Here is a 12,084-nt window from a genome sequence, read left to right as displayed (position 1 = left end):
CATCTCTGTAATGCTCTGCTTAAATAATTTTTTGTTTAGCTAGAAGTGTCCTATATCTGTAACAGCATTACATCAGCTTAATTCACCATCTGTAAGTTACAATAGGGTTGGTTGCACATCCATTGATATATTTGCAAACTGAAAAGAGCTAAGACTATTTACAAATTGTTAGCTACCATTTAAACTAAGATCTATTACTTAGCAACAAATATTTTAAGTATTACTTCCATCTATTTAAATAGTACAATTTTAAGTCTTACTAATTTTAGGAAACTCCTGGCAAGATTTTTGTTGTTAATTTAATCAAATAAAATTAATCAAGCTTCATGACTACTTAAGCATTTCTTTAAATCTATGTGGGAATGGAGAGACAGTGGTCCCTACAGAAATACTCCACTAAGTCTGATTTAGTTTTATTTTAAATATTTTAAATATTTTAAATTGTAAAGTATTTTAGAATTTTAGTAATTATTTTAATTATAAAAATTAGTGTTAGCATTTTGATTACTTTAACATGAATAAATGTTAACAAAACATTCCAGTAAACTCACAATGGACTTCATTGAAATTATTTGTTCTATGTCTTTCATCCTGTTTGAAATTTTGTCAAATGTTTTAATCTCAATGCAATACATTTTTCAGTAGAGCAATGTTCTGCCAGTTCTACAAGAAACAGAGACTGTTCTCATACCTCCAATCCCTATTCCAGAAATTAGTTTTAACAGCTTTTAGGTAGGACTTCTGAAAACAGTTCACAGCCCCTGAAAACACTTGCACAGAAGTGTTTTATCTGGGATTAAGGAAAGAATTATCATGACTGCTTCAAACCACAGGTGCTTGACTTTCGTGACTGATGAGGTAATCACAGCTTTCTGATCACCCACTGTTATCTCTTAATTTTTAGCTCCTACAACTTTTTATTATTTTACAAGATCTGTAGAGATTACCTACAGATTTTAAAAGCTGTTCCTTTGATTAAATTAATTGGAATCAAGTTTAGTGCCTTCTGTGATATGAACTTTGTTCTAAATGGTTTTTTGACAGTTGATGTTCCTTGTGTTTCTTAAGAGAATTATAAAAAAATTGGTTCCATTATTATTTTTAGTCTGGGCATCTGGGGTCTCAGAATTAACATTAATCAGAATTTATGAACCCTGGCATTCAGATGTAAGGTCCTTCTGGGTTTAGATCTAAAACATGATTAAATGAAAATCCTTTCATTATTATGTAGCTAGTCAGTCACAAGAAAGATTAGTATGTATCCTCCATTGCCCAGAAAATTATTGACGTAATTTGATAAATAAGGTGAGTTTTTCTGTCTGCACTTAGACCCTTTTAAACCAGACAGAGAGAGATAATTTTTGGTTGATGGGTGCATTTTTATGAGTTATGATATACTATTATTCTGACACTTTAGATAAGGTGTTTTAGAAAGTGGGAGAAATAAGTGCTATAGAATTTTCATTACAATTACAGTACACAATTTTGTAATGTCCTTCTTTCTAGCATGTACTGCCATTATATAGAAATGGAAGCATGTAATTTCCCTCAAAGACAAGATCAGCACTTCTTTAATCTTCTACCCTGTCATGTCATGTGTGTTTCCCCACAGTACAACAGATTAAAACAGTCTATGGAGAAGAGAAATTGTTCTTGTCAGCTGTTTTGGGGATGGGGGATTCCTCTTCACTCTAAACTTTCAGTTCAGCTCTTAGAGGAAGTTTAATGCAAAACTGAAAGAAGTCTACAAGTTTTATCAGTTAAATGAACTACAACTTGGGCTGAACTGGACTTCAAGAATTAATAAATACTTGACCATTTCACTAATTCCTACACTAATTGTTCCCATCCACACAATTCCATATCAGCAAAATCAAACATTTCCATCTCCAAAGGTAGCATCTGCAGAGTAGGATTTCTCTCACATAGCTAGTCTCAAATCCATTTTAAGGCACTTAAAGTAAAACTAGGATTAGATCACTACTTAAGTCAGAGGGTTAGGTTCCTGTTGGAAGTGTGGGTAAAGCAAAACAGTGAAAAAACTGCAAAACACATTTCCTTAACACATGGTGCCAAGAACAAACACAGAACAAACACAGGATGGATATCCAGTGATTTGTGTTGCCGTGGCACCAGGTAGGAGTGTGAAGCAAGGTGGAGGCCGCGCAGTCCCATTCTTCCACTTTTCTCAAGGAATATTTGACATGACTATGCAGATTTATCTCCTGCTCTTCCCCTTCTCTCAAGGACTGTTTTGCAGTACTCTGCAGACCTTATCTCTCTTTCTTCCTCTTTTCCCACAAAAATAGCACACACCTTGCACCAAGGAATGTGCTGTGTCGTTACTCAAGAAACAATGGCTTGACCACAGTCCCACCCACTCACACATACATACTTAGATAAATACTACCCCGAGTTTGTATCTAACTCAGAGGGACAATAATACAATACCAAACTGGAGGGACAGATCAACAGGTTTGTGCTCCTCATCCCCCCCAGAAGGGACACCTTTTGGTAAGATTTGTGCCCTCGGCTGTACTACATGATTACCCAGGATTTAAGTGTGTGATTGTAATTGTTTTTTTGTGTGTAGTGCTATATAGCCAACCTCCAGTTTGTGCATATATCACTGGCAATCTCAAAGAATCTGTAGATGTTGCATAAGAATAAACTGTACTATTCATGAACCTGACTGCTTCTCTTGAATGCAACCGGACCTACAGCATACGGGCTGTTCATGCACCTGGTGTCAGGCCTATAGTCATGGCCCAATTGGCATACCTATTAAGAGATAAGTTCCGCCTCCCCTAGGCCCTCTAATCTCTGAGGACTGGCTAGAACATAAGGGGATTCATGTCTTATCAAATCAATTCATTACCTTAAATGCAACAGTTTCTTTTTGAATGAAAGTTCTTGTAGCTCCCTAGTTCTCTTTTTTATGTTTCAAGGTATTCTTCACACCGCAAGACACATCCTGCAAAGTTAATTCCACCCACTCTAGCTGTCTGAAGAAAACATCTTCCCATCAGACCATAGTCCATTTTCTTTCTCACACAAGCCTGAGAAAGGACTTCCCCAGCAGGAAAATGGATAACATAAATTAATTAAACAATCACATTAAAAACGGAGGTGGGGACAAGGATTGCCTTGTCAGGTGCAAAAATGTTCTAAAACTAACTACCTCATTGTTTCCCACGTTACAATAACAGTTTTCACTGACAACTTTGCCAAAATATTTTGAAATAAAAACTCTTGTTTTCTCACTTAAATAAACATTTACTAGTCTTATCTTCAGACTAATATAATAGCTTGTTTTCTTTTAACACCTGTGCCTACAGCTCCTTGATCTAAAAGCTTTTTGAAGCTGCCAATGGTCTCTCACAAATGTAAAGGACCAATTTCCTCTCCTCCAAAAAACAAAAATTAAATATAGGTTTCTGATGGGTGGTTTCAAGGATTATCACAGAAAAGTAGTACATTCTCTCACATTGCAACAAGCAAAAAGGGATCTTTTATAAGAAAAAAGTAAAGAGAGAAGAAAATTTGCATGAAATTCTGGAAGTCAACCTGAATGTCAAATTTGGAGTCCAGAGCAGTCCAAAATCGTTATATAGTTGGAGAGACTTCTGTGGGAAAATCTGTTATTTCAGTCTTTCCCATACTACCCTGAAACATACCGGATTTGTTTTTCAACAATGAAAATCTTAAAGTGCAATTTTAGAAATTATCAGACTGAAAGAGAACAGAAGTGACTAGATGCTCATTCAAAACCTGTCATTTATGTTACCCACACTTGGCCCAGTTCAAGCACCAGCTAAAATAATCTGAATATCCTGACGCAGCCTAAGTGACTGAAATTTTTCATATGGGTGGGTTTTACAAAGATAAAATTACACATGTTCAGCCATGACCTTTTCAAAATACTTTTGCAAAAAGAGGAGGTTGGACCAAGGCTGATAATTAATAAGCTCTTTTTTTTTTTTTTTTTTTTTTTAATGAGGAATGGCTTTTTAGTATAGGAATAATTGCTGTTTCAGAACTCTGACAGGGAATTGCCTGCTCCAGGTGTCAGTTATATTTGTAATAATATATAGCATTAGAAGACCATGCTTCTGTAAGGATTAAAAAAGAAATGCAATGATAGAGGTAGAAATGCATGACACAGGAAAGAGTGGGAACAGTCACTTCGTGGTACTTTATTTACATGACATTAGAAAAGTATAGAGCTGAATCTAGTTGACAAGAAGCAATGTTAATCATTGATCAACTTTCAAGTGAGCAGTTTTAAGTATGTATCCTGTTGTACTTCTAAGCATGTTTCTTATCCCTACTGGAAAGTTTGTCTTTTGCATATTTCTTGTACACTAGAAATACTAAAATGAGGTGGTTTGCACTTCAGACTACCTGGTCATACATTCTCCCTTACAAGACCACTTTAACTGTCATACTTTACTTATGCTTTTACTAGAACAAAACCATGCTTACCTAAAACCAAGGGGCTCAGTGGTGCTCTCTTCCTCTGTCACCATCTCTTCCATGTTCTCTCAGAAGTGGGAAAGAAGGGACCTTTCACAGTACACTCTTCCAGAGAGAAAGTAAATGGAAAGGTCCCCTATGACCTTTGATGATAACTCCCCAATAGCATGGTTTAAGCAAGTAAGTTAAATAATTTGAAACATTTAAGACAATGAAACATCACATCAATATTTAAGGTCAAATCGATAACTGTCTTATCAAGAGTCTGTTTTTAAAGTAGTCTTGTAGTTTAAGAAGAACATGTGGAAAATCACCTGAGGTTGTGATCTTCAACTCAAAATCATAGTCTTGGTACAATGGTAAGATAAAATAAAGGTTAAAAAGGCAATCACCTGTTTCAAGGTTTTATTTCTTTACACAGAGAATGTATTTTCCTTGTTCCAATTCTCAACCTCTCCCTGGTTCCATCAAAATTCCATGAACATATATTTGCTTCCTAATTCTCTGTTAGTGCCCTTGGCCCAGCCAATTCAATTTATCAATCCCTTCAGGGAGGTAGGATGTGAAATTAGATAAGTAGGAGGAAAAAGGAGAGGTGGGATAAAAAAAGAAGGTGAGAAGGCATGAAGACCGCCCTGGCAGTGGACAGAAACCACTGCAGTCTACACGAGAACATGTTTCACATAGCTGGAGACACAAATTTATAATTGGCTTGCTTATTTTAAAACAATTATTGTCTACAAAACCAATACTTTAAAAATTGTTTATCAGATCTGTTCCAAAGCAAGAGTACGTAAAGTTTAGCTGTATGGTATGAAATTATTTCTGCCCTTTACAGGCATAACAGGATACACACCATAATTGCAAGACAACATGTTATTTATCAAATAGTATAAAATAGACTTCTTTCCACTGCAATCTTAAATAGCCTGTATTTTCCTCTGGAGTTTTAATGCACCTATCATATAGTACTGAATATTACTATATACATTCTGGACTTGGGCTCTATTAAAGTAATTTAGACAAAAGGTACATTGTAAATGATTCTTAAACTACATCGAGCAGAGTAAATATAGCAAGAGTAGTAGTGGAAGTAGTAGTTTTGATATATGCAGTTTTGAGGCTTATTTTAACTACAAGTTGGTTAAATACCTTAGCCCATCTATTGAACTTAAGAAATGTTGTGCTGCCTGGCGGCAAGGAATTGTTCGTCCAGACTACTCACTAAATTAGTAGATTTTATAGAATAACAAGTTTATCACAGAGATAAATTCTGTCTTCTACTGAGATTCATTTAACAAAGGAAAAGAGAGAGGCAACCAGTGACCATCCCTGAGTCTTAAACTCCCCTTAATCTTCCCTATGTTCAGGTTGGACCTGCCTCTAATGTTAAATAAGAGCCTGTGAGTACTTGGGGTAAGATTTGTTGCACTACTCATCATCTAAAACTTTAATGTCTAGTCCACATTCATCATCTACGCTCTAGTCAATGAAGAAAAAGAGCCCTCTTCAGCAGGCAATTTATCTAATTTTAAAATGGGTTTCTAAAAGAGATGAGATGAATTACCCTCAGAGGGGGTTTGACTTACTCCATGGACTGAAGAGGGAGTTGAGACAAATTCCTCTGATGAGAAGCCCTGTTTTCAGCCTGACTCAGGTGAGATAATATCATCTTAATGATCAGCTGGCACTTGTATGTCATAAATTTTTGGGGGAGTCACCTGCACCACCACATCCCCCAACAGAGACTTTCAAGCTAGGCAGCTGGCATTGGACTTGTATCTCTGCACAAATTAAGCAGCACTACCTGTGAAAAATGTTACCCTGCCACTATAGTTGCATGCCTGAAAATTAATTCTACTGAAATGTGCTGAGTGACATCAGAGACTAACAATGTCAGAAAATAGTTCAAACCATGATTATACAAAAGGGATGTAGTTAAATTCTCCATGAATGTGGCTCATCTGATCAAGCCCTCACACAAGACCCTTTCAGTATAGAAATCTTAGAGTTTTTTAACACTCTCAGTCTCCCATAATACACACACTGAATATCACACACCTTATACACATATACATCTTACTCTTTGTGAAAATATTGCAGTGTCTTCTCTCACTATCCATAATATGAACTATCTTTCAAGTTGTGACAAAATGTTCTCAAATAGTACCTATTCTTCAAAGGTTATAGCTTTTCTTACAACTTTTTTTCTTTTTGATATGCACTACGTTTTCAAATATTCTTCTCCTTCATAAGTCCAAAGAATCCCAGGGTCAGGCTGAGATCCACACGTTCTCTAGGAACTTATACTGCATGGTGTTCAATAACAATGTGACTGGGTGAATCCTGTCTCAAAATCTCACCAAGGTTTGTATTCTCTGTGAAGTTTTCATTCAGGTGGGCTACCTCTTTTTCCTTTACCTCCTTTGTCTCAATTTTTCATATAACTTTAAACATGACCACAGTATCCTACTCAGTCTTTTTGTCAGCAGCCAGTCACCCTAAGTGAATTCCTACTTAGTACAAGTTTCTTCCTTAGTGCTCCATCTGTAAACTAACAAAACATTCCTACTGTAGCTTTTGCCATTGATAACTCAAGATAAATTATTCCAGCATTGACAGCCATGTTACTCTAATATCACATCCAAGATGTCAGCCACAAGCTTGCCATGGTATTTCTATCATTGCTATGTTATCTACTTGTATTTGTTGTGAATTGGTGACTTAAACAACAACTCGTAAATGCCACTTGCAGTATATTCTGCAAGATCTCTACATTATAAAAATTCTAATGTGAAAGGAAATTTAGAGTCTAAAAAATTTATAAATTAACAGGTTGTAAGATTGCTTATGCAAGAAACGAGTTTAAAAAATGTTCAGTTCAAGAATGTCAAAGCACTTCGTTTCTCATGGATGTTCTCTCAGTATTGGTGTTATTCACAAGACTTCTGATACTGGACCTCAGATATCTCTGCTGTCCTTTGAAGTTATGATCCTTGCCTCTATCATAGTCTCTAAACATTTTTTATACTTCCAGATTTACAAAATCTACAGTGGAAGTTGAGAGAAATAAAGGCTGGCTGGGGAACTGTTTTGATATATGTTTGAGTTTTGAGCTTTTTTTAACTGCAGGATAAATACCATCATTGTGGTTTTCACCAACATGTGAAAAAAAAACATTGATTGGGCCCCCAGGCACTTTAACTGTACTTGGAATCTGAAACTGTGAATGATCTTGTAAACTAATCCTCAACTGAGATTTCATTTCACCTCAGCTAATGAGTTTCATGACTGATAATCATGGGCCAGATAAAGAGTAACATGTACAGAAGTGGATAACTTCTATAATTTTATAGGAAATTTCTAGACAAGGCTCTAAATTTGAGATAGTTGAGGGGTGACTGAAATAACATTTGGCATTCTGTTGATCCAATCTGATTCTGATACTGATTTAAAGTATCTGCTTAAAAAAGCAAATCACTATAGAATTATCAGTAGATCTGCTCCTATTACAAAGAAGGAAACCTATTATTTGATAGAATACAGCAAACAAAATTAAATCAGTTCACATTTCTTGTCCAGTGTATATGGGATCAAAACAGCAAAAGTAATGAATCCCTACACACTGCAACTGGCTTTTTAGCTTGTTCCAGTAACTCAATACCACAAATGCAGGGAAACAGATTCTCTAATAGACACTGCAAGAGGTGGTGAAAAAGGCAGCCTTGCTTTGTATCCTAAGTCACATCCTGTTTCCACACACTATGCAGAGAGGAAGCTGTGCAAGAAAAATACTTTCTAACATTTCCCCCAGATACCAACGCCAGTCACCTGTAAGCTCAAACAAGCCTTGCCTGAAATCTTGAGGAACGAATTTGCCCTTATAAAAGATAAAAATTTTGCCTTAGGAAGCAAAACATTATCCAGGGATTTAGAACTTCATTTGCATTAAACTGTAATCATCTGTTTGTCCCAATACTGTTGCTTAGTTTGTGGATTCCCAATATAATCCATATGAATCAACAGATATTTTTTCCTGGCCAATTTTCACCTCCAGAGTGCCATGCACTTCTACTAACTGCTGTCAGCCATTGTAATTAGAAGTCTGTAGGAAGGAAGAATAATTCTAGCGTTCAGTGGAAGAAGAAATACATTCTATCTCAGTTTGGGGTTATATTCGTTTCCTCTAAATACCTGAGGTAAATAAAAACCTAGATGATCCATCGCATTCCATGTCCTCCCAAGCTCTTGGAGCTGGAACCCGGTGACCTCCTGAGCAGGGTGACTGGCATAAAAGATTTGTCTTCAGCACTCATAAATCCACTAAAAGCACACCTTGCCATTACATATGAATGATATCTTTAAAGTTTATCATGGTAAGTGAAAAACACTTTCAGATCCACCAAGACAAGGTAGATCACATCACCAATTATTTGATAGATTTTATCTAGAGCAACCATGACAAATTTACACAGAAACAGAGTATCAAGGAAAAATAAATTTTCATTTCTTTAACAAGATGTCCTGGTTTCAGTTGGGATAGAGTTAATTTTCTTTCTAGTAGCTGGTACAGTGCTGTGGTTTGGATTTAGTATGAGAATAATGTTGGTAACACACTGATGTTTTAGGTGTTAATAAGTAGCATTTATCCTAAATCAAGGACTTTTCAGTTTCCCATGCTCTGCCAAGTACACAGAAGCTGGGAGGTATCATGGCCAGGACAGCTTAGTGACCCAAACTAGCCAAAGGGATATTCCATACCATAGGGTGGTCATGCTCAGTATAGAAACTAGGGGGAGTTGGCCAGGAGGCCCCAGTCACTGCTTGGTGACTGGCTGGGCATTGGTCAGTAGTGGTGAGCATTGTGCATCACTTGTCTTTCTTGGGGTTTATTTTTCTCTCTTTTTGTTATCTTTCTTTTAATAATAACAATAATAATACCATTATTATTACTATTATTATTGTTACAATTATTAAACTGTTCTCAACCCATGAGTATTACTTTTCTTCTGATTCTCCTCCCCTTCTCACCAGGGGTAGGGAGGATTGAGCAGGCAGCTGCATGATGCTTAGTTGCCAGTTGGGATTAAACCACAACACAAGATTTGGCAACTGAAAACAAAGAGAAGATGTTGGTTCAGTGATCAACCAAACTGGACAATTTCACTTCAAAAAGCAAGTGGTTCTGTTTTTTCATAAGTACCCAATCATCTGGTAATCCAACCCTTCTTATTCCAGGCTTCTGATATGATTTATTCAGAGCACAGAGGGAGCTTGGGCCTCTCACATCCAAGAGGAAAAAAAAGCTTGCTAATGAAGTACCCAAAATTTCCATATCCACAAAAGAGAATTTGACAATCACAGTGATAAAAAATGTTTCTGTTAAAAAGTTTTCACCTTATTTTACTTAATGCATGTATTCTAAATTGAAAAATATAATCCTGCAAAACAAACTACCTCATGAGATTATTTCTTCCAACCTGCCAGGATTTGTACTATAACTTTGGATGAGATGGAGAAATATTACCAGTGAAGAATGAAAAGGTCAGAAAATAAATGCTTACTCTAAAAACTGCTTTTATATATATATATATATATATATACACATATATATAATTCCAGGTTGAGATGATCAAGGGCATACCACATGACATTTCAACATAATAGCCCTTCATGCAGGTAACGAGTTGGAATGGCTATCTCTCAGTGCAGTTAAGCTCATTGGTGTTGTTCTCTTTTCCCTCATCTTATTTTTTCTAAATATTCATAGCTAGCACTTCCATAGCTGACATTTGTGAAAAAAGTTCACACTTTTATTTTTCACTTTATCATGAGTTTACTTAAACATATGCTGGGGCCACAAATCTGTCCTCTACATTTTGTATATTGAATTATGGTTGTTAGATATGATATCTTTCCCAATATCAAAAAGAAATAATTACTCCAGCTGAACTTTTCATATCTGCCTATCACTATGTGAATACCCGAAGTATCAGGCAAACAACAAACACTTATGAATTACAAGAAATCTTCCTGTTTATCTTCACTGTGTACCTGGAAATATTATTTTTAAACTTTTGTGAAATAAAGTTCTGGGAAACTAGAAAAAATTGACAAATCCCTGGAAAATTAAGTCATTTAAGATGAAAGCATGAAACCACATACATAACCAGAAATAGATTTTCTAAGGATTTCTGAGAAAAGAGGTTTTATAAAGTGGTGTAGTCTATTTGAAAACAAGACGAATTCAAGACAGATTTCTACATTGACCTCTAGAAGTCTCAGAGGCCTCTTTAGGCTTGCTCTGAGTGGAGAAAAGATTCAAAAAGAGAGTAAAAAAACAGAATGGCCCTAGCTTTCTCTAGGAATTCAATAGCCTGTCTGGGTTTTTAATATCCGGCCTGAGATAAACCTGGAAATGCTAGTTCTGTTCAAGCCAGAGCTTATGCTTATCCAAAAGTAATGTTCAATACCTGAGCCACAATGGAGCCACCAAGTAGGACAAGATGATCCTGCGTGTATACTCCAGAGTCATCATTAGTTTTACTTTTCTTTCATTAGATGCTTGTCTGCATTAAAATGTCACTTCTCTGTGAGAAAATCTGGCTTTTCCTGGGATTGTGTTTCAAAATGCCTGCAAGCAAAATCAAGGCAAGGAAAAGAAGGAATGATCTTTTGCTTCTGCTTCCAACACACATGTTTATCACAGACACAGCTGGTGGGATTCCCAGCCACTGATTCCCTTAGAGATACCTGATGGCTAATATACTCTCATGGGGCAGCATGTCAATAAACATTTTTATTCTTCCAGAAAACTTATAGTGGTTGCATAATGCAGACAGAAAGAGACAATCTGAGCCAGCTGAGATGCACACGTTCAGCAAAGTTGTGTAAGACAATTTTATATATGCCCATTTTTTTTATCCTTCTTCAAAATTAAAGTGGTAGTTTTACTACAGGAATCAAGCTGAAGCTTCACAGCCCACTCCCCGGTAGGAAGTCAGCCAAAAAAGGGGACTGTTTGCAGCACAATGGTGAGGCAATGCACTTCTGTGAAAACCATCTTTAAAAAGAGGCATTAGCTCAGAAACAGGAGATGAAGTGATTCAGTGCATTGTCTGAGAAAGCTGTGGAGTACTTGATACAGTTTAAAGCCATCATTCACTCTGTCTTTCCTTTCCAAATGCTAAATCCCATGTGACATAGGTACTCCCACTGACACTTTACAACAGCATCAGTGAATCTAGTTTTCTGTGGGTTAGTTCACATAGACTAGTAAGTATTTCTTTACACTGCAACTTACAAAAAAAATTTAAGATAGAAGCATTGCCCCAAGGGAGTTATAATGCATATAGAGCAGATTTACACATCTGGAGGGAAAATTGAACACTAAATTTGAAGTTCTTGAAAAAAGTCCTACAGGCTCTCTTACCAGGATGAGTAGTGGAAATAAAACATATTTTTATGAGTTGACAACAAAGTATGACATATTTCCTTCCTTAACTGTGACTATTTTGTATATCTCAGTACCATTTTTATAAGGTAGAAAACAGTTAATTTGCTGTAAAATCTTTCTTGTGGCAAAATCATTACCTTTCCTTGTGAAAA

This window comes from Strix uralensis, chromosome Z, assembly GCF_047716275.1.
Source record: "Strix uralensis isolate ZFMK-TIS-50842 chromosome Z, bStrUra1, whole genome shotgun sequence".
NCBI lineage: Eukaryota > Metazoa > Chordata > Aves > Strigiformes > Strigidae > Strix > Strix uralensis.
Note: the sequence above shows the minus strand (reverse complement) of the source record.